Source organism: Corvus brachyrhynchos, unplaced genomic scaffold (assembly GCF_000691975.1).
Source record: "Corvus brachyrhynchos isolate BGI_N302 unplaced genomic scaffold, ASM69197v1 scaffold166, whole genome shotgun sequence".
Taxonomy (NCBI): Eukaryota; Metazoa; Chordata; class Aves; order Passeriformes; family Corvidae; genus Corvus; species Corvus brachyrhynchos.
This window is the reverse complement of record NW_008239671.1, coordinates 3135534-3161372: the sequence shown is the minus strand read 5'-3', so window position 1 is coordinate 3161372 and position 25839 is coordinate 3135534. Positions and strand designations below refer to the sequence as shown.

The 25839-nt window shown below is 39.6% G+C and overlaps 1 long non-coding RNA gene across 1 annotated transcript; it reads right to left on the bottom strand.

The window, feature by feature from the left end:
* Positions 1 to 2530: 2530 nt before the first annotated feature.
* On the bottom strand, positions 2531 to 24399 carry LOC108448659. The gene is made up of 2 exons (XR_001864620.1): positions 24154 to 24399; positions 2531 to 2965 (listed from the first exon to the last, which is right to left on the bottom strand). It is a non-coding gene; the product is annotated as an uncharacterized LOC108448659 (long non-coding RNA).
* Between the last annotated feature and the right edge of the window lie 1440 nt (positions 24400 to 25839).

The following is a 25839-nucleotide window of genomic DNA, read 5'->3' as shown; positions in this document are numbered from 1 at the left end:
AGATGGCAGCCATGAATCCTGGAGTATCTTTGAGAACAGAATCTTCTACCAGCTGCTCGTGTTCCTGCGGCCACCCCCTGGTCACTCTTTCATCCTGGAGCGGGACACTGTCAGGCAGCATCCAGAGAGGTGCTCTGACATCCGTGTGGTGCTGGAGTGCACATGCTCCATGGAGCGTCTGATGGGATATTCCTTGTGTTTTGTCCATCGCCGGGGCAACGAGCTCCTGCAGGATCACAGCTCACTGCTCCTAGAAACTCTCTGCACAGGCTCCTACTTAAACATAGAGCAAATCTCCACCTGGGTGCAAAACTTGCTGTTCTCAGCCTGGCTGCGTTTGCCTCAGTGGCCGCGCCGGTGTCTGATGCTGCTGCCCTGCTCCCGCTCCTGCAAGTTCCTGGTGAGCAGCCCCTCCAAGGAGCAGAGCTGCACTGAGATGTTCTTTGCAGTGCATGAAAGCAGCACAGGCAGCTTCATAGTCCTTGAGTAGGCAGAAGCTTCCCCATGGAGCAGAACACCTCAAGTGCCATCACACAGCTCGTACAGGACAAGCTTCTTTCCCAGTGCGGGCTTGGGAAAGACAGGTCCTGCTGGACACCCTGATCTTCTGTGGCAGGGTGCCTCACATGGAGAAGTGAGGGAAAGGCTGGGCTGCCTACACTTTAATAAAGGAGCAAAATTTAAGAATTTTTTAAATTTTTGACAAAGGCAAGGATTTTAGCATTTTTATGAAATGCTTAAAATGCAGTGACTTCTGCTGCACAAAACCAGTTTATAACTGTCGAAATAAACCACTGGTTGAGATTTCCCTTCAGTTCAGTGCAAAAACTGAATTCTGCTTCGTAGTGTAATAATATTGCCAGTTTCTGTTTTATTGACTTCTAACTTCATGAGAGCTTTCAGGTGATATTGCCCATGCATAGGGAATAAGGGAATACCCCAAATAAAGCATATAATCTGTGAATATTTGTTTCGCACATTAGTCTGTACTTGAACGGTGAGCAGAATAGTCCATGCCTAAGGGACTGGAAGCTGAAGGATCACCACATTTCTTGCCCTGTGCTGATGGGCAAAGGAGTTTTTGCCACAGCCATCATTATACAGGTGGGGCTGCATCATAATGCCATTGAGTTGGGGCTCAACTGCCCCAGCTGAAGTCTTGTCTATGCAGCATCTATTTTTTTCTCCAAGTAAATTAATGTATAATTTCATTCATTCTAAAGAATAATAAAGCTCAGCCCTTGCAGAGTGAGTTAGGGGGTTACACCTGCTGGTAGCACAGGCACATCTACATATTCACGGCGAGTACAGAGTGGAACATTCATGTAATGTCCTAACATTATATGAGGAGCAAGCTGCCTGTCTGAAGGGATAGAAATGCCTGGAGAAATTCTGCAATAAAAGTCACAGTGCAGGTTTTGGAATATTGGGCAGGATATCTCCTAAAACAAATCACAGCAGACAGATTTTCAATACCTACTGCTCTGGTAAGGCCCAAAATAGCACTGTTGTGAAGTTTAAGTCCATCATTTGTCAAGCACAGTAGTCCTATAGTGGCTAGTGCAGTGTAGTTCAGATTGTGAAATCAGTGCCAATGTGAGCCAAAAGCTTGGGGTAACAGGAAATTACCATACAGGAGAATTGCTTGTGATTGAACGCTGCCCAATAAAAATTCTTCAGCCACCTTGCAAAGAGCACTTTCGGAGAGACTGTGGCTTCATTTCAGCAAAGTGATTGCAACTGAGACTCACACACCCTGACTGGCATGAAACTGGATCAGGGGAGGTTTAGATTAGATATCAGGAAAAAGTTCTTCATCTAGATGGTGGTTGGGCACTGGAAGAGGCACCCCAGGGAAATGGTCACAGCACCAACCTGAGAGAGTCCAAGAAGCATTTGGACAAGGCTCTCAGTCACATGGTGGGATTCTTAGTGTTGTCCTGTGCAGTGCCAACGATTCTATGTTTCTAAACTACTAACAACCATTGAATAGGAAGGTGTAATCAGCTAATTTCTATATACAGCTGGATTTGGGTGATCTTTAAGGTCCCTTCCAACCCAAACCATTCTATGCTTCTAAGAAATCTCTTTTTCAAGTCTGTGTTTCCCCCAGTTTACTTAAACCAGCTCTTGAGTTTAGATAATTCAAGCATATGATTCTTTTTCCAGACATGGTGGCATGCCTTGTTCATTAGAGATCTGTATCAGTGTCTTTCTATGAGAACATCATCCACATTGATGTTAAAATATACATACATATAAAAATAAAAAGGTGAGGAAAAAGAAAAAAAAAATAAAAAGGTTGTCAGCCCAAGGAAAAAAAAGTTCAGGGATATTAATAAATATTTGTGTTTGAAAAAAAGCCTTATTAAGAAGAAGATAATCATAGAATCACAGAATGGCCTGGGTTGGAAGAGATCTTAAAGATCATCTTATTCCTTCCACTAGCTCACATTGCTCCAAGCCCCATCCAACCTGGCCTTGAACACCTCCAGGGATGGGGCAGCCTCAGCTTCTCTGGGCAAATGAAAAAGGACAATAATACTTTATTGATCCAGTGACCGTGATCAGAGAGAACAGGTAACAGGCTCCACTTTAAATGTGACACAAGTCAGAATGAAGAGTTCTCTTATGTATCCATCAGGATGAACAACTCAACCCTTGTTTTTATGAGGTCCAAATTCCCATTTTACAGCCCACAGTGGACCAACAACTTCTGCTGTGAGAGAAAATTCACATCCATACAAAGAAGAGTGATTCCAGGCTGTCCTGTGGATCCAGCCATGAGCAGGTGCTCCTCTTCTGTGCTTCAGGGCATTCAGCTACTAGGACAGCAAAATTGCCCAGAGGCTTTCCTGCCATCTCCATTAAGTGTGAAGAAGGAGGTCTGACAGAAGTTCCCAGGCTGTGGAATCTGCCAGTAAGTCACTAATTGACCTGTGACAAACAAAACATCTGCAAACACCTGTAAAAAAAAAGAAAAAAAGGTAAATGTGATTCAGCTATGGTGCAGACAAAGGAATAGATGACCTGCTGAGCTCTATTCTGTTCTCTTATAATTGAAAATGAAAGTGAACCACATGTAATAAAGGGTTTGCTTTATGCTTGTCTTAGTTATAAGCATGGGAATTTTTCTTATGTGAAGTGGCTATCATAGTCTATAGGGTGTTCTTTAAATAAGAAAAGAAACAAAAAAATGATCTATTTGTGTTTTTTTAATTATAGAGCTGAGTAATCAGGTATTGTTTTGGAAAGCACTGAGCATAAAGACAAATGTGAAACATACTGGGACTCCTTTCATAAAATTAATGAGAAAAAAAAAAGACATTTATTTCAGTAGTCCAAGGATTTCTCCAAACCCAGGGACACAAAATACACATAATGTTTTTTTGTAGTGATGCATCTGACTGTTGCACAATTTGCTGTGTAAAGGTGCGCCTCTTTTATGGAGAAGGGAAGATATTAGTGAGGTTTCAAGTACTGATGCATGAATTCCTTCATTCATGTTCTTTTACCAGTCACCTACATAGCATTTAGTAGAAAACTATTGTTTTCTACATCTGGAGAAAAAAAGATTAACATCACTTGCTTCTAAAGAGACCTGAAGAAAATGTTTACATACAATTTCTTCATAGGAAGCAAAAGCAGCAATCTAATGCCATTGGAAAGACTTGCACATTCCAAGGACAGCCTCTTCTGTCTACAACATCTCACAGCAGTGAGTCTTGTAATGGCAGTTCAGAGCTGACCTACACAGAGTATTAAAAATTGATTTCAGTTGAGATAAGACTATAAAGGTGCACATAAATCGTGCTCTTGGAATTGATAGAAACATTTCATTAGTTATCTGTTCTCTAAATTTGTAATGGTAGCACCCCTGGGATAGAAGGGGAGGCTGGTACCATCTGAAAATCCACATTCTGGCTGAGAGTATTTAAATAATGATTGACTATATTAATGTGAATATTATCTGGGGACGTTAAATCTCTTAGTCAGACTTCCTGTGGTTTGCATGCCAGTTGTTTTCTGAAATACAGAATTAGGGGTGTGGGTGGCATTCACTGGGAAGTCCATTTACATCAGGCAATTACTTTTTGAACAAAATCACACCTTTCATTTCACTGGGACCATGTAGAATTGCTCTTTTTCTATTGTCACAGCTGAATTATGTTCAAATTGTCCTCTGAGCAATGCAAGGAGTTATATCTTTTAAAATTTTAGATTTTGTTAGATAAACTGAGTCACATAGAAAAGTGAGTGATAAAAATTCTGTCAGCTATTGAGCCACAAAGCCCAGGAATTTCACCTTCTTCATTCATTTGCCCTGTTAATTATATAGACCTTAATTAAACAGATCTTTGGAGATGAGTTGGAGCATAGTAAACAGACAAATATAAGGATAAATCTACCACAGGGAAAGAATCATGTGCTAGCTGCTCTTTAGGGCACTTACCAGGCAATAACAAACTGTGGGGAAAAATTTTCTTGACAAAAAGAATGTAAAAATGTCAGTACAACTCAGCTGCCCAGAAATATGTACTCGGGGTTAAAAAAATCAAAGAAATTGAGCCAGAAGTCGTCCGCTCTTAATTCTATCTCAATCCTTGGGACTAATGTATCTCACTAATTAAGCCCATCTGGAATCCTGGAGCCAGATGATAAGAAGTATGGAGCACAGGGGTTCTGGCCAGGTAAATTTGGGCATTGGAAGGAGCACTGGCTGTCCATTCCGTGGGCCAGCAATCTGGGAATTTGGCCTAACCTGGTCTTTATGTTCTTCTCTTTTTTTTTTCCCCCCCAACTACAACAGCCAAGCATCAAAAAAGGAATGAACTGCAACTGTCTTAAATTTTTTATAGTGATGAGGAAAAGCTACAAGGTCATGGGGAATAGCATAGAAAGAAGTGTTTTGGCATGGTTTGTTTTAGAAAATTAAAATATAACAAAACTGCATAAACCCTAGTAAGGCAGGTGCCTGTGTTAGCATTCATAGAAGGTTTCATAGAATGAGGAACAATGCAAACCATTTTAATTACAGCTGGTGCATTCTGGTGGAACATTAGTTTTACATCATGAAACCCACCATCACTTTCAAAGCTGTGAGGTTACTAAAACATTGCTTTTCTGTTCAATTGTGATTGCCAAGTATGATGTGAATTTCCCCTCCTAATGCAATTTCATGCACCTTTAGGGCAGCATCTCTGTGAAAATTGACCTATAATTTGGGTGAAATATTATTGTAATATCCATGTTGGAAATGGAGCATAAAATTATACTAATATGTACACACAGGCCACATTTGGTTATTTTCAGGGCCTTGTTTCAAGACTATTGTTTTATCTACTAGATTATTTTCAATAGGAACCTTTTTGAATAATTTAGTAAATATCTGGAGTATTAATTTTGATCTGAGAAGATTGAAATCACTATGACTCCATTGCCTTTCTTATATCAAAGCAAGTGTCTTAAGAATCAAACCCAGGTTATAAACTCTAGAGATGCTATTTAAAGACACAGCTGGATTCCTCACTTGTAGCTGTGACATCTGCAAACACCAGAGTTTAAGTGTGTTACACTTTGCCCCTTTGAGGACCTCTTTTCTTTCATTTAGGACACTAAAACACTTTCTTAAGTATTGACCAGTGGAATTCTAGGACATACCCTCAGGGCTTTTATTTGTGGGGAGTTTTTTTACTAAAAATAGAAAGTTAGAATCATAGAATCCTAGAATGGTTTGGGTTGGAAGGGAACTTAAAGATCATCTGGTTCCAATCCCCTGCCATGGGCAGGGACACCTTTCACTAGACCAGGTTGCTCAGAGCCCCATCCAGCCTGGCCTGGAACACTTCCAGGGATGGGGAATCCACAGCCTCACTGGGAAAAGAAATCTTAAATCTCTCAGCAATCAATGAATACAGGCAGGTGCTCCTGTAGGATCCCTCATCCTGTCATCTCCAAGCTGCCTGAGAAAAATATTCTCCAGCTTCTGCGCAAATTCTGAATGAGCAACTTTTATTTCTAATGTTTAGCCCACTAAAGTTGTGTGAGATGAACAAAACCAGAAGTGTCCAGATCCAGAGAAATGTGTAAATACTTCAGTCTAGCTGAATCTCATAAATTTCAGAGACTTCGGGTTTGGTTTTGAACCCATGTAACTTTCTGGGAGAAACCTCCTTGTGGTTCCTAGCATGCCCTGATTGTTGTGCCCAAACCATAAGTCTTAACACTATACAACTGCTTGTGAAAAATCCCTGATGGGGAAATAAGTTAAGTCTGAGCAATATTTGCAAATCGCAGAGATGTTATTAATTTTTGCAAGCTTGCCTAAAACTTTTATTTGCTTATATTCCTAAAAATTCAACAGAAATAGAGACCCAGTGATCTCTTGCATGGCTACAATTTCCAAAGTCTTTTTCTGCCTTCCAAGAAAGTTTCTGCATATCACAGCAGGGCTGTAATTACTACAGCACTGCAGAAATGTGCTCATGCTAAAGAAAGAGCCTAATTATCCTCCTATTTCCAGCTTGTCTTTCTTGGTGCAACACTTGTGTCAGAGCATTGCCCATAATCACACATGATCAGTTTGGGTCTATCTTTAGGTCTCTTAGCACCTGTATTGTGTAACTGAGTTGATTTGAGGGGATGTTTTACATTCCAGGTATCTGAAACAGTGCATTTTGGACCTAAAAGACTCAAGGGAGAGAATGGATGATCTCCACATTCCATCAAGCTGGACAGGAAGTAAATATTTACAGGAAAGAATTGAATTAAGAACAAATAATGTGAATTATAATAAGAAAAGAAATTTCATTAAATAGGAGTCTGCTTGACAATAAGAAAGAAAAGCTCCTCTATCAAATTGTCCCTGTGGGACTGTAGCCTAATGCTCCTCAGGGTGAAATCCTCAAGCTGTGAACATTATTGTCTGTATAAGAGGGGTATCTATGCTCTGTGTCACCAAAATATTTTAGCAATGTGTTACTCAGCACTTTTTTTCCTGTTTCAACAAGATTTAGTCTTAACTTGGACTAAATTTAGGACACTTTAAATGAAGAAACTTTTTTCTCTGTACAAAGCAGAACTGTCACTGTAAAGTTGGAGAGTGGCTCAAACACTGACCCAAAGTGATGCCCTGAGAGAGAATTAATAGCAATGCATTTTTTCTGTCATACCAGCTTCTACATCAGATTTTAGAGTTGTCTCTAAATTTGAGATTTATCAACTGGATAGTGATTAAGATAAACACAAAGCAAAACATTCTGACTGCTTTTGCACTCAGACTGATCAATTCCTTCAGACCTTCAATCTTGGAGTATAAATCAGAAGAATTATAAAAAAAGGAAGGAGCTTCTCAGCACAATTTGAAAAAGGGTCTTCCTATTATACTTTAGTTTTTTCACCTGCTGCATCATTTTAACTGTTTCCAGCCTTCCCCGCCTCAGCATTGTTACCAAATATGCAGTGCATACTTACACAAATAAAATATACTGAAATCAGAGGACATTTATAAATTAGATTACTGAGTAAAACAGTCTTTATGGAAATCCCCTCCATGAGCAAACCTCATGCACATGGTTGACCACATTACAAGAATTTGGTGGACCTTTACGAGGGGCAATAGAAGTTAAAAGTTTATGAGTAGCAAATTGATTTTATCTCAAGTGCTTTAAATTCACCACTACTAAATGTCAGTTGCCTGTTGAATAGCAAATGGGATCCTTAACAGGAGTCAGTTAATCTTTGTGGTGAATTATTCTTTATATAATACTCAAATACTGTTAGTCTCTACGTAGACAAGGATGGTGAGGACACGTCCTCGCCTCACACAGTTCAAACTGAAAATCTGATTCTGGAAAATCACTCTCGCATGAATTTATTGTATCAGTCTCACTGAACTCAGGGTTAAAATTCTTCTATACATTTAAGCACACATAAAAATTTTGTATATGCATTCAAAAGTATCACTTGAATCTATTTTTTTATTCCATCTCTATTTGATTCCACCTCTGGTTTATTCTTTCTGTTTAAAACACCCAGACAAGGTTTTGGAACACAACCAATAAATTTGTGCCTTGTAAGTCTAATGCTACAGTCAATTTCTTTATTATTGAAAAAATGAAATGGTAAGAAGCTTCCTACAGTCAAGACAAATTACAATTATAGACATGCTTGGACTTCACCTTGAGGGGGTTTGCACTTTAAGGAATAAACAACATTTTTTGACATTCAAATAACAAAGGTGGATCCAGCACACATTCCTGAGTGACTGAAAACCTGGATCCTTCCCCTTCCTTTTTCTACCCTACCCTGTATTTCTTCCTGTCAGTAAAGGCATACATTTCTAGTTTGATGGCTGAAAACCAATCCCTTTAAATCAATAGGATCCTTGACACTGAATTTAAGAGGAATAGGCTTTGGCCTTGACTCTTTCAAGACAGGAATATATCATTATTTAAAGCCATCTCTGCAGAGGAAGTGGTTCAGGTGTTCTGATGTGCCTGTGGCTGAACTTCCAGACAGCAGACATTGAACCCCAGTACTCTGGATTTTAATGCATGAGCTCTCCTGCCTGAGGTATGGAAGGCTCCTCTATTTGCTCACTGACCTTTGTAGCTGGGCCAGCCAATATTAGCAGGGGAAAAAAAGGCACCAGCAGATGGGCTACAAAGGCCAGCACCAGCTTGGAGACTGTGCTTAGAGCTTTTATATTAACCAGAATTGTGCATTAAGAGGCAGAGGAGAAATGAGCACCCTAAGAACAAGCAGCCCTGCAGCCACTGCAGCGAAAGGGGAGAAAGAAGGGGAAGAAGGAATTGTTGAGGGCTGTATTCCCATTTACTCCAGCACTTGTCTGCATGTCTCTCTTCCCTGGTGGGATGGGAGCAGTGATGCTGCTTTGCTCTCCTGGATTCCCTGGTTTGTGAGATCCTTCCTCCAGCTCTTACAGGTTTGTTGGAAACTGCTGCATCAAGGAAGTAGCTGTGGTTTCAGAGGGCAGAGCATAAATGGGAGTGGCATTGGAGGAATGGATATCTCCAAAACTGCCCCTAGTCAAATCCATGCCCAGAGAATCATGGAATCATTAAGGCTGGAAAAGAGCTCTAAGATCATTAACTAACACTGCCAGGTTCACCACTAAACCATGTTCCTAAACACCTACATGAGTTTTGAGCCCAAACAATCTAGCTATTTCACCTAAGGCAATGTTATTTCTTTACCAGTGCTAAGGGAAATAAAATTAAATGATAAAGACATGAAGTGATTCAAGACCCTTTGGAGGCATCAAGTCCACTTTGAGAATCTTTTGTGCAAACCATCTAACAAAAACATTAGAGGCATTAGTTAGATAATGAGTACATATATGCTGTGGTGTGCGAGTTTATATATGTTCATGCACATCCACACATCCAGTTCTGGACCTTTTATTCAGACTTTCACAATCAACATATTTGAGAGAGTTATTCCCACAGAATCTCTTAAAAATAGTGCAAATTATGATACTCAATGGCCAGTTTTAATTTTTGGATGACAGCCTGCTTTCAGTAGATGTTGTTAATGTAATTAAGTGTAAGCAAAGCAGAAAGAGAGAATACTGGAGAAATTAAAAGAGTAATTTTTGTGCCATCACTGCAAAGCAAATAAAAATAGTATTTCCTTTTCATTTAGGAACAAAGAAAAGCATATCTTCCCCCACTCCTTGCAAGTCTGAAATGTACATTATTGCTCAGTCCACCTCTTGCGTTCATTTCCTTCTCTCTTTACTCCTTTGGCTTTGTGTTTTCAGCTGGGAGCCATCCTACCTAGTAGACCACTCACATATTTATAGCCTGGCAAATTGATTAATCCAGCAACCTGAAGTGTTGCCTGAGAGGCACAAAGATTGAACACTGAGGAAAGAGACCTAGAATGGGGTAAAGTGCATAAACCAGTCTGCTGCTAAGGTGGTCTTGGTAAGCTAAAAAAGTGCAGTACCCCTTGTGACTGTGATGATAAAAGTGAATATAAATTCCTTAGGCAATCTTCATCTTTTTATGCATTTATTTTCTTTTTCTTTTCTAAGATGTTTATTCTTGGCAATTAAAACCCTGGAATCTTTGATTTGCTTCTGTACATCTTCTGCAGGTATCATGAAACGTTCTGCTGGTCTCTAAGATTTAATGCAAAAAAACCCTAAAAACAAAACAATCATGACTTGGTTCTTATTCTGGTTGCTGGCTGTAACTTCAGGAAATTCAAAGTAGAGTCTTTGAAGAAATATTCACTAATTTAAATAAATTAAGAACATTGGAATTGTTAAATTTGGCATTCAGGGTTTCTGTTGGTTCCTTTGTTACCCAGACGGGATTGATCCTCCAGGAGGAAAGGTCAAGGCTAGGTGAGAGGCTTAGTCAAGGAGCTGAAATTGCAAGGGCTTTATCTGCATGTGAATAGCTTTTCTTTTCCCCCTCAGCACTAATGGTTTCCATTTCCAGCTGTCTGCCCTGCAGAGATGAGCCAGCTGTTAGTGAAGCCACTGCTTGAAATTACTGCCCCAGATATAAAGATAAACCAGCACTTGGGTCGTGTTAAAAGCCTGAACTCCAGTGGGGTCAGCAGTTGCTCTACATGTAAATCAGTTTTCTCAGAAGCAGAAATGGGGTCAGTGAAGGCTTGTGGGGGAGAGCAGAAAAGGGGACCACCACAGATGATTCATGGTGTGTTGTGATTAAAATGGGTGATCTATGCAGAACAGAGATGAGACAGATGAATAAGATGAAATATTATGAATACTAAAGAAAGAGATAAGGACATGTTTGTATATATTAGAGCAGTCAGTATCACTGATTTCTAAAGAGTGCCAAAGGCTGTAATCAAGTAGTTAAAGGTTGCTGCCTTCCTTCTTTTTTGGTGAGATATATTTGCATATTTATTTTGCAAAATCTCTTGCAAAATAATTTAGGTCTACCAGACAACACAGAGAAAATGATGACGTTTGATAATAGTGGATGCAATGAAACAATGAAATGTAACAGACACACACTTGCATAAATATATTTATACAAAACTTACTACAGTGATTCTTCAGCCATCCTCTTCACTTGGATGGATTAGAAGGAAGATTTGACAGACACTGTCCCTGTGGCTGTAGCTTTATGACAATGTGCTCACACATTTTTGGGACACGTTAGGGCTGTGTCTTGTAGGTGATAAATATGATCGAGTCTTTAGCACTAGACAAGATTTTGCTTATTTTCTGTGAAATAAGATTAGCACTGACACCAGTGAGCAGCCCAATGCAACAGCACCAATAGCAGTGAAGCTGCTTTTATTGAAATCCTGACAATTCCCATGTCCTGCAGAGAGCAGCAGTCGCTGCGAGAATAGTGTTGAACATAAATAAAGTGAAAGTACGGAATCCGCCTTATGAAAGGTTTTCCATGTTCTGCCATTTTACACACCAAAAAATATGCTTTATGTATAGAGCCCCATATGTAAAGAGTCCTGGGAAGAATAACCTCACTGATCAAAAAGGTTGAACTTTTGGGCTGACAGCTCATGAGGCATTGCCCCATCCCTGGAAGTATCCAAGGCCAGGTTGGATGGGACTTGGAACAACCTGGGATAGCAGAAGGTGTCCCTGCCCACGGTTTTTTACTTAGATTGGCCATAATAATGTTTGCCACCTATTATTGTTACCAAAAAATTGAAACAGAATGTCCTGGTGACACCTCCAAATAATTCAATCTTTCCATCATCACAGGATGGAATTAAAAACAAAACAAACCACAAAACAAGGAACATCTTGTCCTTTGTAATTAGTGCCTTTTCCTGTTTCATTTATATATAGAAACATTTCTACATAGAGAAGTTAAAAAATAATGTAAGGGATATAAAATTGGAACTGCTGCCAGGTTTTAAAATGTAGTTATGATATGCCCTATAATTTTGAAATCCTGTTGTGAAAGAGTATTTGTTGTACCATCAGTTTTGTCACTTGTACTTTGTCTTGTATATTATCACGTGATAGAAAAATAAAAATCATATAAAAGTTCAACTTTGAAAAAGTGAAAATGGAATAATGTATATTTCTCTCTCCCCTCCAACCCAAAAATTCAAAGGAAAATCAACTTTTTTTGGATCATTTCCATTTTGATGGAATTGTGGCTTCAAAAACCAAATGGTTCTGTCAACAAATTTCACACTGGCTCTATTGCTAAATCAGTCATTTGAAATTAGAAACTGCATTATGAAGGAACTCTTCAGTATGATCACACTCTAATTCTGTTTGGGTTTCTGAGTTTTTTTCTTTTCCTGCAGAGTCCCTGCCCCTTTGAAGGTACAAAGTGGCTGTTTCAGATGCCTTCTCCTTCTTCATTGCTTAAGTGCATTTTCTGCTTGGCCTTGAAGGCAGAACTATTAATTACTCACTGGAATTTTCATGTTTTTTTCAGCCATCTTACATCTGTGTTTCTCCTGAAAAACATGAAGAAACCTTTGTGACTTCCCCAAGAAATAAGCAATGGACTGTTTTACCATCATAAATTTAAAGAACTAATAGATGAAAATATTACTGATTATTTTGAATGTCTAATTTAAGGAACATAGTTGTGAAGCTATTAGCACTTTGGAGAATTAAAGAATAGCACTTATTTTGTCCCAAACCATGACTTAAGAGTGTACAATTCTTCTGAAAATCAGACAGTTACCAAATCAGACACCAGAAAATGAGGCTCAGAGCACTGTGAAATTTTAGTTTGAGTATTTTGACAGCTTCACACTTGGTTTCAGGAGAGGGTTCAGCATCCAAAGAAACTCCCTGCCCAAATCACCTCCTGCTTCTCCTCATGGGAGGTGATGAGCCCTCAGGACAGGCAGGGCACAGCACAGCAGGAGCAACACCCTGCCCCTCTGACATGGTACTGGCTCACAGCATTCCAAGAATGGCCTCAATCAGTTTGTGCATTTCGAGAACTCTCCTTCATGTGAAAGCACTCTAAAGTGAAACTAATCTTCATTTTATTACATCTTTTCTCCAGTGGTATTTGGCAAAGAAATCTGTGTTTAATAGCAATAGGAACAGCAATGGTCAAGCTACTCAATCTGGTAGTCCCACCTTGGTTCCTCGTTTTTGTGAATGCATGTGTGGCTTTAAAAAGAAGGTTGGAAGACTGTTGTGTCAGTGAAATGTGTCATCCTACAGCCTCCAAGGAACGGACACACTGACAGGCTATCACCTGTCACTGGTACCTTCCTAAACATCATCATTTTGAGACAGGAATAAGACTCACAACTGCAGCTATGTCCATTAGAAATGAAGGTAACTTCAGATGTGGAGAGGCATTTAGGGTGTGAGCAAAAGTCCATGTTTCTGGACAGTGTGAAAAGAAGACAAATGGGCTCTCAGTAAAATCAGTAGGATATTGATTTTAGGACTTCTTGACTCAGCAGGTAGTGAACTTCTGAATTTTTTTCTTACTACACAGAGTTGTGAAAACAGTCTTTTTAGATTCGGGAAAGCTTTGTGAACAACAGAGGGTGAAAGAAATGGACTTGGATGTAGTTTCTAACATCACCAATCAACTGGAGAAGGACATATGAGAAGTGACCAGAGCACCTTAAAGAGTCTGTGATATTGCATAGTCCTGGACCAGATGGACTGTTGGTCTTATCAGAAACACACTTCTCATGTTCTCAGGGATAAACTGCTGTACTTATCTTCTGGCTTATCTGAGCCTCTGTGTCTGTATGGCCTTTTCATGTGGACAAAGAAGGCAAAGTCTCATGACCGAGTCCAACCATCTTTCATTACAGACTTGGCTATGTTATAGCACCTCACCTCTTCTGAGGTTTTGAGAGAGCAGACAGGAAATTGCCACCACTCAGAGGACAACAATACCTTATTGTAGCAAGGAAAATTGGTTGCAGGTGAATTTGAACAGAAAAGATCCCATTTGTGGTCTCCAGGTGCATCCACACAGGTAAATTATTCCTTCTTCACATTCTGGGGCACGTGTGGCTGTGTACTTTGTGCATCTCAGCAATGACAGATTCTCTCTGTCACACAGCATTGAGGAATCCTCAGATTTTTTCCCAAGATTAGGTAATGAGATCCAGCTCTCTTGCAGTGCCCCTTTTCAGTGCACTGAGATTTGTTCACCCACTCTTGAAATAGATAGAATAATTCTTTCAGGAAGACATTTAAGGACTCAAAAGGAGCTAGTTCTTATTCTAGCCTTAGTCATCTATCCTTGCTAGTCATTATAAATGTACTTAAAATGCTGTAGAGTCTTTACAATTTTCTAGCAAATCTTTTCCTTAATGACTCAAAAATTTTCTCTCACAAGAAAAATACTTCAAATTTATCTGAATTAACCTCATTCTGTTTTGATTGGATTCATCCACTTCTCTCATTCATTTATACACTGTTGCAATTCAGCCGTTTTCTGCAGTTGCTACTCACTACATTAGTCCAAGAAGTCAGCCAAAGTACTTTTTTATTATTTTTACTAAATGACATATAAATAAAGATGTGTAGTTATATATGCAGATGATCTCAGTTCTCATACTAAAGATTTATACTGAGAAGTCAAATGTATCTGTGAAGTTTCTTTTTTCCAGTGGAATTCACAGTGCATGGAAGATAGTAATAAAAATTTTGCAAAAGAAAATGGACTTCTTTTTGTCTCCAAGCAAATATTTCTATGGACAATGTTTGAAATAGGTTCTTCTTTTTTTTTTTTTTTAATTCCTCCTCCAGAAACAGTACTTCACAAAAGCATTTGTTTTTCTATTACTTTATATAGCAGTTGAGAAACAATTCATGGCAATTCCTTGCCTCGCATTTTGATACAACTCACTATTACCAGCTTTCACAAAATGAATATACAGCAGGTTCTCTGGCCAGCTCCTGTGGTTAGTAATCATCAAATCCAAGAACATTTCAGTGGTGAACATTATAACAAATCTTCAGGGCCTAATTTCTTTAACTCCATCTCTTTTTCTTTCTTTTTAGAGGTGTCCTGGGCATATTTGTTGTGTCAACTACCTGCAATCTAAATTCAATGACTCTTCCCTTAAAATAAAACCTGGTGCTAAGATTTTGTTGGAAAAAATTGAAAATGGGTTTTGATATGAGAGGATGAGAAGAATGAGAAGGAAGGTATCTTAACTTTTTCTCAGCAGATTAATTGTTCCCAGTTTTCTGAACAGCCATTGAATACCATACAAAGAGCCCTGGGAGACTTAAATCTGACTTCCCACATGGCTGCCCTGTGCTGCTGGGATAGGTGTTGATATGAAAGAGCAGAAATCTCTTCCCAAGAGGCTCATGAGTCTGTTTTTCCCTGAGCTGATAGAAATGCCCAACGTGACCTTGTGATACTTCCTCCAGTTTTTTTCACAGATTGTCTCATTTATTGGTTCATTGCTCACTGATTCTGTTCTTTCCATGGTTAATAAAGAGCAGTCTTTTATTGGAGAGCATTCACTGCTGTAATGCTGACCTTCAGGTTCCTAAATACATTTCTAGTAAAAGAGCAACATCTCTGTCAACAAGCCAGGAACCACACCACTAACATTATCACTCAGATCAGGTAGCTCTGGAAATATCAGTGGTTTTAGAATTAGAATTTATGCCAGCATCTGGTAGCAGGAATTTCATTACAGCAAACAGGTTACTCTAAGAAAAGACGATGTAATTTTGTCTCTCCCTCCACTGAAAACTCAATGAATTGCAATGAAAATAACAGAATTGCTTTCAGTGATGTCAGGGTTCTCACCTCTGCAAATGAAATGAGCTTCAGCCTGACTCATGCAGGGGCTTATCAGCATTTTGTGGCAGTGGTGGCTTTGGAGATTGCATGAGGGAACCTGCTGAGTGCAAGTGAGGAGTGCCTGGCCTGCTTCTACCCCTGGCTTCACTCTGGAGCTGCATTTATAGATATTTACCAAAACTTCTTCCATGCCACAGTGAAGGGGTGTGGAAAAAATGACAGGAGAAATTCTCTACTGGTTAAAAAATGAGCCACAGAATTTCTTTCCTAGGGATAAAGAAAATGTGAGATAAAATGTACATCCTCTATCTGATTTCAAGTCTGTCTAGGGCGTATTTAAAGAATTCTCTGGTTTCACTCCACTACCAACAGCCCTAATTGGCCCTGAGGAGTGATGACCTGCCTCAGCTTTGTCACAGCTCTGTCTGTACTGTGCTACCTCCTCTCTCTTCCTCCTGTACCTCATCCTGCCCACTCCTGGAGTAGAAGGGACTCTGCCAGGGATCTGTGAGACAGCTCTTGTGCAGCAGTACGGGCATCCTGCATGAAATTCCTCTCTGATATCTCTTCATACTCCTAGATTCGAGCGGGATCCTCATAAAAGGAGCCTGGCAAGTACAATAGGAGGGAACCTCCTCCTTCACACGCCTTTCATTTTGGTTTCAGAGGAACAGAAAAGAGGAATTATAAAGACATAACAAATCTCTCTTTACTTTAGCCTTGATAAATTCACACAAAAACCTGAATGTTTTTTGATCTTCTGCTTTGTATGGAAACAGCTGGGCTTTGAAATTGCACTGTACCTTCCAGCTTGATGTTCTTTATGAATAAGCAACTGTCACCAAATCCACCACTGAAAGAAAATTACCTGAGTGGCACTTCTTAGGGCCTTGTGGAAGTGAATGCTCCTGGACAGTTTCCAGGTGTGTCCTCATGAAGGCATAACTGAGTATCTGTGGCTACAGAACACTTGAATAATCTTATTGGGAACATCAGTTACATGTTTCAAATTGTGAAATAAAATTAGGTTAAAGCAAAGAAGCCAAAAAAGTTGAAAGAGTTAACTGCACATCTCTTACTGAATATCAGCTCTTGATGCTTTTGCAATTCTCATTTACATCTCTGGTTGAGTACAGACAATGTGCCATGTGCAGGTATTGTCTTTGCAAAAAAATATAACTCCTTCAGACATTTAGCTACCCTGCATTCTCTTTTAATTCAGTGTTAGACCATATCTCAGGAAAGCTAAGGCTTGACTTAAGACTGATGCAAAAGGGGCATGGGGACTGTTAGAATAATTTTTAAATTACCACAATTTGAGTGAGTAAAGGGGAGCTACAGAAAAAGCAGCTACAAAATACACCTTTTTCTAATTGCTTTAACTTATTTTTAAAAACATATGAAATTCAAATACCTGAGTTTATGCTGTTTAATTTACATCTCAATAGAAATTGTAACTGCAACATTAGAAAGAGGTCTTTAACACCACGACTGCCAGGCACTGTCATGCTACAAGTTGCAAGCTCTAATACAGACATAAGGAAACCCACAAAGCAGATGGTGCAAGATTAAGGAACTAATCCACGAGGACAAGCTCATTTTTCCCTTCCTCTTTTCCATTTCATTCTACCTCTTCACTTTGATCCTTCTGAATTCAAGGTCTAATTTTTTTTTGGTAGTAAAATCTTCAATGCTTACTTGTTAAACCTCTGGTGTATATACTGTTAAGCACATCTGTCAGGACATTATATTACAGGACAGAAGTAGACTTAGAGCTGCTATAAATCACCCTAGATCTATCAAACCAGTAAAAAGTGCTAGAGAAATTTCATGTCTGAAAATCTAGCCCTTCCATTTTAATATTTAGTTTTCATTCATCTAAAATAATGAAACAGGATATATCAATATTAAAAAAAAAATTCTGTATGTGTGACCTATAGAAAATAATTGATGTAAATTATTGTGGATTAAAGTTGTCTGCACTGGATCTATCTGACACAGAAGTGAATAAATTTGAATGACTATATAATCAACCTGCACCAGCCCAGACTCAGAAAGCAAAAGGTTCCCACCTGAGCTGGCTCAAATTGCCTGCAATACAGCAGTGTTTGCTGCTCCTGCCTCATTTAGGTGTTTAAAACTTTCTTCTCTCCCACTTCTTTCTCTTTCTCATCCAATCACCCCAAAAACACACACACCTTCCCTCCCTTCCCCTCATTTTATTTTCAAAGAATTAATGGGAAACTTTGCCCATGGGAAACTCAGTAAGAAAGCGGCCAAAGTCCTGCTTCCAAACTGGTTTAAGATCTGATCTGGGGTTCTGAGTGACTGAGCAGCTGTTTTATCTGTCTGCTGTCCAGCTGGTATTTTACATCACTGCACTGAAATCACAGCTACGTGAGTCAATTAACTTAAGCAGGTAAACTTTCTTTCCCCCTCCTTCTGCCCCCACAATCAGCTCTTTAAGGTAGGATTTTGATTTTGTTGTATTTCAGTTATCTTCATCTGACATCCAGGCTACTGTGGTGTGATGCCTTTGTGGGAGGTCAAACAGCAGCAAAGAAGAAAATCAGAGAAGAGGGAAGAAAAGAAAAAGATAAGCTGAGGAACAGATTGCATTAATGCGTGTGCATTAATTGTTCTTGGTGTGTGAGACTTTACAGTGATGAAATGCTTGGTATAATGCAGCTTTTCATGCAGTAAGAAGCAAATGAAGGATGAAGCCAGAGACAGAAGTTGTTAATAAATACCTTTCAAATGCTACTGCCCGTGAGGCTGCTGCACCGACAAAGTGCATTGCTCCCTCACAAAAGCTTGAATGGATGTAAAGATTATCAGAGTGTTTTTTAAGAAAATATAGAAAATAATGGAATTAGGTGTAGACTACCTAATGAAGGGATAAATATAAGGGGACAGCTAAAAGGAAGGGAACGACTGTCTTTGTGACCTGAATTTTTGAGAGAACCTGTAGCAAGGTAAACACACAACAAAGATTTGCAGTGTCTGGGCAATGTGAGTTCTTCTCTGGCATTTGTGAAATTTGAGTTCTTCTCCTGTATTTGAATTTTTTTTTTTTTTTTTTTTTTTTTTTTGTCATCTAGACTATAAATGGGAGTTGCCCCTTTATACATTCATATAACACCTGTCCATTTTTGGCCAGCATGATTCTGGTACCAATATTCTACTCACAACATAGGCTCAGTCCACTCAATAAGAGTAGCAAAACAAATCATTTTTTCAGTTGATTTCTATATTAATTTGTAACTTATAGCATATTTGCCTGTTTCAAATCATTTTTTAAAAATATTTCCTTCAGAGTTTGGGATTTTTTTATACTGTTATGCTGATAGACTGCCTCCATGCCTGGAGTTGAATATTATACATATCTCGTTAAAGGAAAACAATATATGAACAATGTGAAGTACGTTTTGAAATGACACACCTATTTTTTCTTCATTTCTTTAACACTTTAAAATTTTGCAGTAAAAAACTTTACAGAGAAAGTTGTCAATTTTTCCCCTACTTTAATTTTAATTTTGGGTTATTTTCAGCTCAGACACTTTCCCCACAATTGCTTTAGATCTTCCTCCTCACAACGCTCACAGTCAGCGCCAAAGTCATTGTACTGGGAGTCTGTAGAGCAGAAAAATAATAATCCCACCATTTGCCCTAATTAAATATCTGCCTTTGGTGCTTTTTTTCCCACTCCACTCACAGATGCGAAGGCCATCTGTACCGAGCTCTTCATGTTGGCTTTGACATAGCTGTCACAGTTTAAATGTGACAAAAAAAAAGTATTTAGTACAAACTGTACAAACCTCTCAGGACTCTAAGTAAATCTCTGAAAAGACTGCCTTTAAATCCTTACTAATGTGGCTTCAACTCTTCTATGCTTGCAGGCTCGAGGTCAATTGGGTATCTCCTGCTTCTACCAAATAACTCACCCTGACTTCTGTGTAGCAGGTAAGTCTAGAAGATGTTGGAAAAAATTCAGTGTCATGTAACAGAGGAGTAGGACCTTGGCTTGGGTGCTTTCTTCTCTGCACATGTGTTAGGGATGAGCCTTGGGTGTCCAGGCAGTGGAAATACATATCACTGCCTTGTGACAGATGGGCCATTGAAAATTGCCAGAGGTGGAAGCACCAGGTCAGAGCTTATCATGTCTCTGAACTTGTTTAAAATTACAATATCAAATAGAGTCATTCAGGATGGTTTTTTTTCCTCAAAGAGGGAATTTTTTCTTTAGATGTTTCTCTTCTGAACAAAATGGGAAGGAGATGGGATCCAACAACCCCAGCTGTTACCATTAAAACCAATCCCTCCTTCAAGTTGAATGCAGGGGACAGGAATGATCCCATCCTTGGTCTTTAGGTACGGAAACTTTTCTACTATGGTCAACAAATAACTACAAATCATTCTGTGGCAATGATGCTTAATGAATTGCCAAAAAAAACTTTGCTAAAAGTGGTTTCAAGGAATTATAGTAAAAAAAACCTGTCAAATCCATAATGCAAACCACACAGAATGTCTCCACATGGCCATTGAGCCTGATGCACTCTCAGAAGGCTCTGTGCCTTTTGAATGAGGAGATTGACAGCCGGACTGACAGTCTCACAGAGTCAGACCTGAAACCAGTCAGAATTTACCTGTGAGAATATTACAGTGAAATTCTGCAGCTTTAGTAAAACCCAGAGAGAAGGCCAAGAAGATATTAATGAGAGAAGATGTTCTGGACACAAGGGGAGGATGTTCTTGTTATGGGACATTGAGAGTGTACAAGGAAGAACTTGTGGATAATATGTAGCAACTATACTTTTGCTTGTATAGCTGATTGTTTACTGCCTGAATGGTCATTGTTTGTTAGACAGCCTTGTCATTGCTAAGCAGCCAATCTTAAATTAGGCCACAGCCATTGTGAAGAGGTATAAGAATAGCAGTAGAGGAAATAAAAAAATCTCTCTACCTTTCTCGACTATGGATTACGACTAGTGTGGCTTTTATGTCCACCTCGACAACAGCCACATTTGAAGTCAGCCTTCAGGTGAGGTGTGCCTTTGTGCTATTGAAACATCCCATTTTAAATGTACTTCAAATACAAAAATGCTTCTTTTTCCGATTAGTAAGTCTTAAAAAGAAATGGGGCAGTTGGAGATGGTTTAAAGCATAGCAGAAGGCCGAGGAAAACTTCCTTCTCCTGTCTTTGGTTACAAAGCACTAAAATGCATTTGACATTTTACCTCAGAGCCAAACCCTGCTATGTACATAAAAGGAGAAGGAGGAGCAGGAGGAGATAAAGATGAAGGAATGTAAGATTCAAAGTGCTTTGTCTCTTAGGTACCCTCTAAGGAGCTGTAAATTTTTAAAAAAATCTAAAATTTTCCTTCCTACACTTACTGAATTCAGTCCTTTTAGTTGCTTTCTTTACACCCCATGTTGAGCTGTAGATGACTCAAATAGTTTTGTGAGGGAGGTTAGGATACCCAATATGCAGCCGCATTCAGAAACCCTCTGGATTCATGTATGAAGAACGATCCCAGCCTTGGCTGCCTTGATTATGCTACTGCCCTACCCTTCAAATGGAAAAAGGATAATTTGCAGTGAGCCAGTGAGATTATTGTTCCACTGAAGACAAAAAAGAGTTCCATCAGTCTACACCTTCTGAAGATTTGGATCTATATCTTTGTAGCAGTAACTTTACAAACAATTTAGCTGTGGCTTTTTGTTTCCAATTTCATGCCTTGTATGTCATAATTCTTCTGAAATTGTCTGAAAATTTCTGAGAGTGTAAGGCACAGCAGAGAGCTGGAGCACTCACTGCCCAAAGACAGACACAGGGCAGAGCTAATGTGCCACAACCCGCAGCAGATGAATCACACCAGCACGTGGTTTCTGAGGCGGAGATGTCTCTGCCTGCTTCCAAACACAGTCAGGACAAATGCACACAATGGTTTCTTGTCATTGTCACCACCTGGAAAACAAAAGAGACTAGAAAAGAAGCCCCTCCTTGTCTTAGCAGTGTTGACAATGCCATGTTAAGGTGGTGCTGAAAGCCTGGCCTTTTCCCAGGCCAACAGCAATCCTCCGTGGATGTGTCAGCATGCTGAGAGTTGCCCAGGGAGCTCCAGCCCACGCTCCTTTGCTCTGTGCTCCCCTTTCCCTCTGGCATTTTTATGAACCACCACTTCTTTTCAGATGCTGTCTGTCAGTTGTTGACAAGGGGACAGATGGAACCCTCCAGCTCATTTGTGATTTATAGTCCAGCATGCAGTCCTGACCTCCTGTGCTTGTGCCCTGGATCTCCTGAAGATTTTAAGTCACTCGCTCACAGTGGTGAAGGAACGAGGGCCAGGGAGCTGCCTTCAAAACCATCCCAAGGTGGCTCCTAATGCTTTATTACTTGTGTGCTCCGTGGCATGATTTTGGCCTGGGTCTGCAAGCATTCTCCCAAATATAAATTGCAGGATAGCATGGCTGGAGATATTTATTAGTATCCAGCACATATGAGGCGACACTGTTTTCAAAGGAGGGAAGACAGTTTAGCCACCGTGAGACACCACTGGATTTCAAGGACAGAGGACAGACTGTTATTTAACAGCACAGGCACAGCTTCAGACAAGCACTGCAGAGGTCAGGAAATGTGGTACTGTCATGTTTGCAGCATGGCTTCTGCATTTCTTTCATAACCTGCTTTGAGCAGCTCTGTGATTACATGCTGGGTAGATAAGATGAGGTGAAGAGTATAGCAGGGTCACTGCATCTCAAGAGGGGCCACTGGAGTAAATTTCCCCTTGTACAACAGGTTACTCTCCTTTTCTGGCAGGGAGGATCTCAGTTTCACATTCTCTGTCTCCTAATTTTTAACCTGTCCTTGGAAGTCTGCTCAGAAATGCATCATCATCCTCATGTCAATGCCATTTCCATTTCCTTTGGCAGCCTGAACCCACATTTGTTTATAAAAGCAACTTATTTCAAATATTAACTGGTTATCTGAATAGCTGTTTTCAAGGTCAACAGTTTTACATTAATAGGGGTGGTCCAAAGAGGTAGAAAACGTGAATTTTTTCAGACCAAGATAAAAAAGACATTTGAAGAGTATCACTGTAATGGTATGAAAACTTACCTGGTAAATGATTTTTTTTCCTGCAAGCACTGTTGTGAGGGGATGCAGATTAGTGGGGTACTGGGCTGGCAGTGGGGTCTTCAGTTTTAGTCTCTGTTTCTGATTTATATTGAGACACTGAACTGGACCATCACCACTTCATCCACCTCATCTACATCTTTGGGAAGGCTCTGACACTCACTAGGTGCATGTTCATTTTTCAGCACAGGGTGCTGACTTAAATGAAGCACAAATTTAATGCATAAAAAAGGAACAGTTCAAATGAGACAACTGAGTCCTCAGCTGGGATGTCCTACAAGTTTCAGATGATGTAAAAAGATCTAACTGGAAAGGCAGAAAAGAATAATATAAAGAAATGAGTGTTGTGGTAGCCTGTTAACCCCCTGATTCTGTGATGTTCCCTCTGTTCCCTGCCCTAGCCCTGGCCACTCCCTCGGTTTCTCCCTATTTGCTCCTGTACCCCAACCCCGCCCTTGAGCCCCTGACAAAACCACCCCGGACCCAGAGCCCGGTGTTTCTCTTTCTGCCTCCGAGGGTGCTGGGACAAGATGTGAATAAAGCCATCTTACCACCCTCATGGGAGACCCTTCTCCACCTCCTTTGGCACCCACTGCGCTGTAACGCTGCTGCTGCCGGAGCCAGATCGCGGGGCTGTCCCAAATGGACTCAAATGGGATGTGGCTGATCACACGGCCCTAGGAAACCCCCACTAGGAAACCCCTGCTAGGAGAGTCCAGCAGTTACAACAGAGTGTCTCCTTAATCAGGGAGGAAGATGACTTAACAGAGTGGTGGAAAAACTCTCTTGTTCCCTGTGTTTTGAGAGAAATGATACACACTTTCCATGGTGTTATTCTGAATTGCACTTCACAGGGTTGTCAAATACTTTAATAACCTCGGAAATAACTGTACAGCCTTGAGGATGCAAGATGACACCCACTACACAATGCAGCCTAGCCATCTACATGGTATAATGATGAAAGGTTACTGGTTTATTTATAAAATCAGTAATGAGCTCGAAAATGATGGTGTCATAATTGATTTAAAATTGCTCTATTAGAATGATTTATGCTCATTATACGAGCTCAAATTGGTTTGAGGGTTCATAGTCACTGTCTTTTGTCTAATTTCAAAATACATTTAAAATACCTTAAAGCAGAAAATTATTTGAGTAGGTACAGGATACAAAAGCAGGCTTGAAATAGAAGTAAATTTTGTTCTAGCAACTTAAATATATACTTCAAGAGATATGGGAGGAAAAAAGCAAAATTATATTGTTTACCTTTAATTTATAGGTCCAGATGCTGAATAAAACCAGAAAAAAGTCTTTCCTCTCTTTGTAACAAAAATAATATTTCATTGTGATGGGGAAAGAAAGGACTAATTTCTCAAGGATAGGTGACATCTTTGTCAAAGGAAGAGCACATTTAATTTCAAAATAGCACCGTAGCTGCAGCACTGGTCTGAGATGTGTCTGGATGTGGGACTTGAGTGAGATGCTCTGATGCTCCTCAGCAGCTGACCCAAAGAAGCCTTTCTCCAAAAGTCTCCTTTCTGTTTCACAGCGTGGGATTTTACCACTGCTGAACTGTTCATGAAATTAAATTATTTCTCTTATCTTTCCTGAGGCAATACCCTAAGAGGATTTCTCAAAGTAAATCCAGCCTTCATTACATCCTGTTCTTTGCTAGACAATCTGGGCATAATTCTGCTCTTGATTTCACCAGTGGAAATGAAATTACTCTGAACAGGAATGGGTTTAGTGGAGGCTGACTCTAACTGCAGGTTTTTTCTACTCCTGGAAAAGAAGCAAGACTCCAATCGCCCCAAATTTGCTTTGAGTAGGAGTCCTGCTGCAGTTGAGTGTCAGCTGGAGATTGAACTACCCAGAGAAAACACCAGGAATACCAATACCCTCTGCTGTGCTCTGTGGGGTGGTTTCCTTTAGGAAGACCAAACCCAGGTCTGCAGAAATCCATACAAAGGCAAATAGCAAGAATTTTAAACCAGTCATGCACACAATGTACTTGCAAGAGCCATGCCAATGCATCATCAGGTTACAGAACAAACCCTAATTTGTATTTTGTGCATATGAAAACCCATCTACAGCATACAATACTCAATGAGTAGGCATGGCAATGACTGTCCTTAAACGAAAGTTAGATGCAATTAAAGGGAAAGCAAAAAAGCCTGGGAGTCCATGTGGCCTTCTGTGCAACTGAAAACCAGTATTTTTGTTAACAATATAATGATAGAATAAATCCAAGGCGTGGAATGGCTCACCAAATTACATAGCACATGTGAACATCATATGTTCAGGAAATGCCACTTTACTAAAAAAGTTATAAGAAAATTGCTTTTATTGAAGTATGCAAAGCCTGGCGAAAGAAAAAGAAAATTTTAACAATTCCTCCCTTTCTTGAAATGTGTGGGATAATTCACTATTAAGCACACCAGATGTTCATTGTGAGGAAGCTGTTGCTGAAGAGATCAAAATAGCTTCCATGAGACTTTTTGTCAATTTTCTAACAAGTTTCCATCTGCAGGTAGTTTTAGCTGCTAAACACAGATCCACTAACTGGGTTAATAATAAAAAAAAAATCTTCAAATCCAAATCAGTCGTTAATCTTACTCTGATTATTTTTGTGTTTGATCATATCAACGAAACATTAAGGAACAGGTAGTGAGTAGTTGTTTCTAGGGTAGATTCTCAAGGTAGACCCTAAGATTTCAGGGAAAAAAGGCCATTTTTAACCTTGAATTTAATCAGTACTTTTTTTATCATTAACTTTGAAAATTTCCCCAAATTGTCACAGTTTTAATGCACATGGCTCAATCAGAAAGTCATAAGGGAAAAATGCTCCGAAAATTCACTTTAAATATATCAACTGTCAAATGTAATTGACCATATTTTACAAAATTTGGCCTGATAAGAAAAAAAAAAAGTTTTCTTTCCTGTTATATTTGA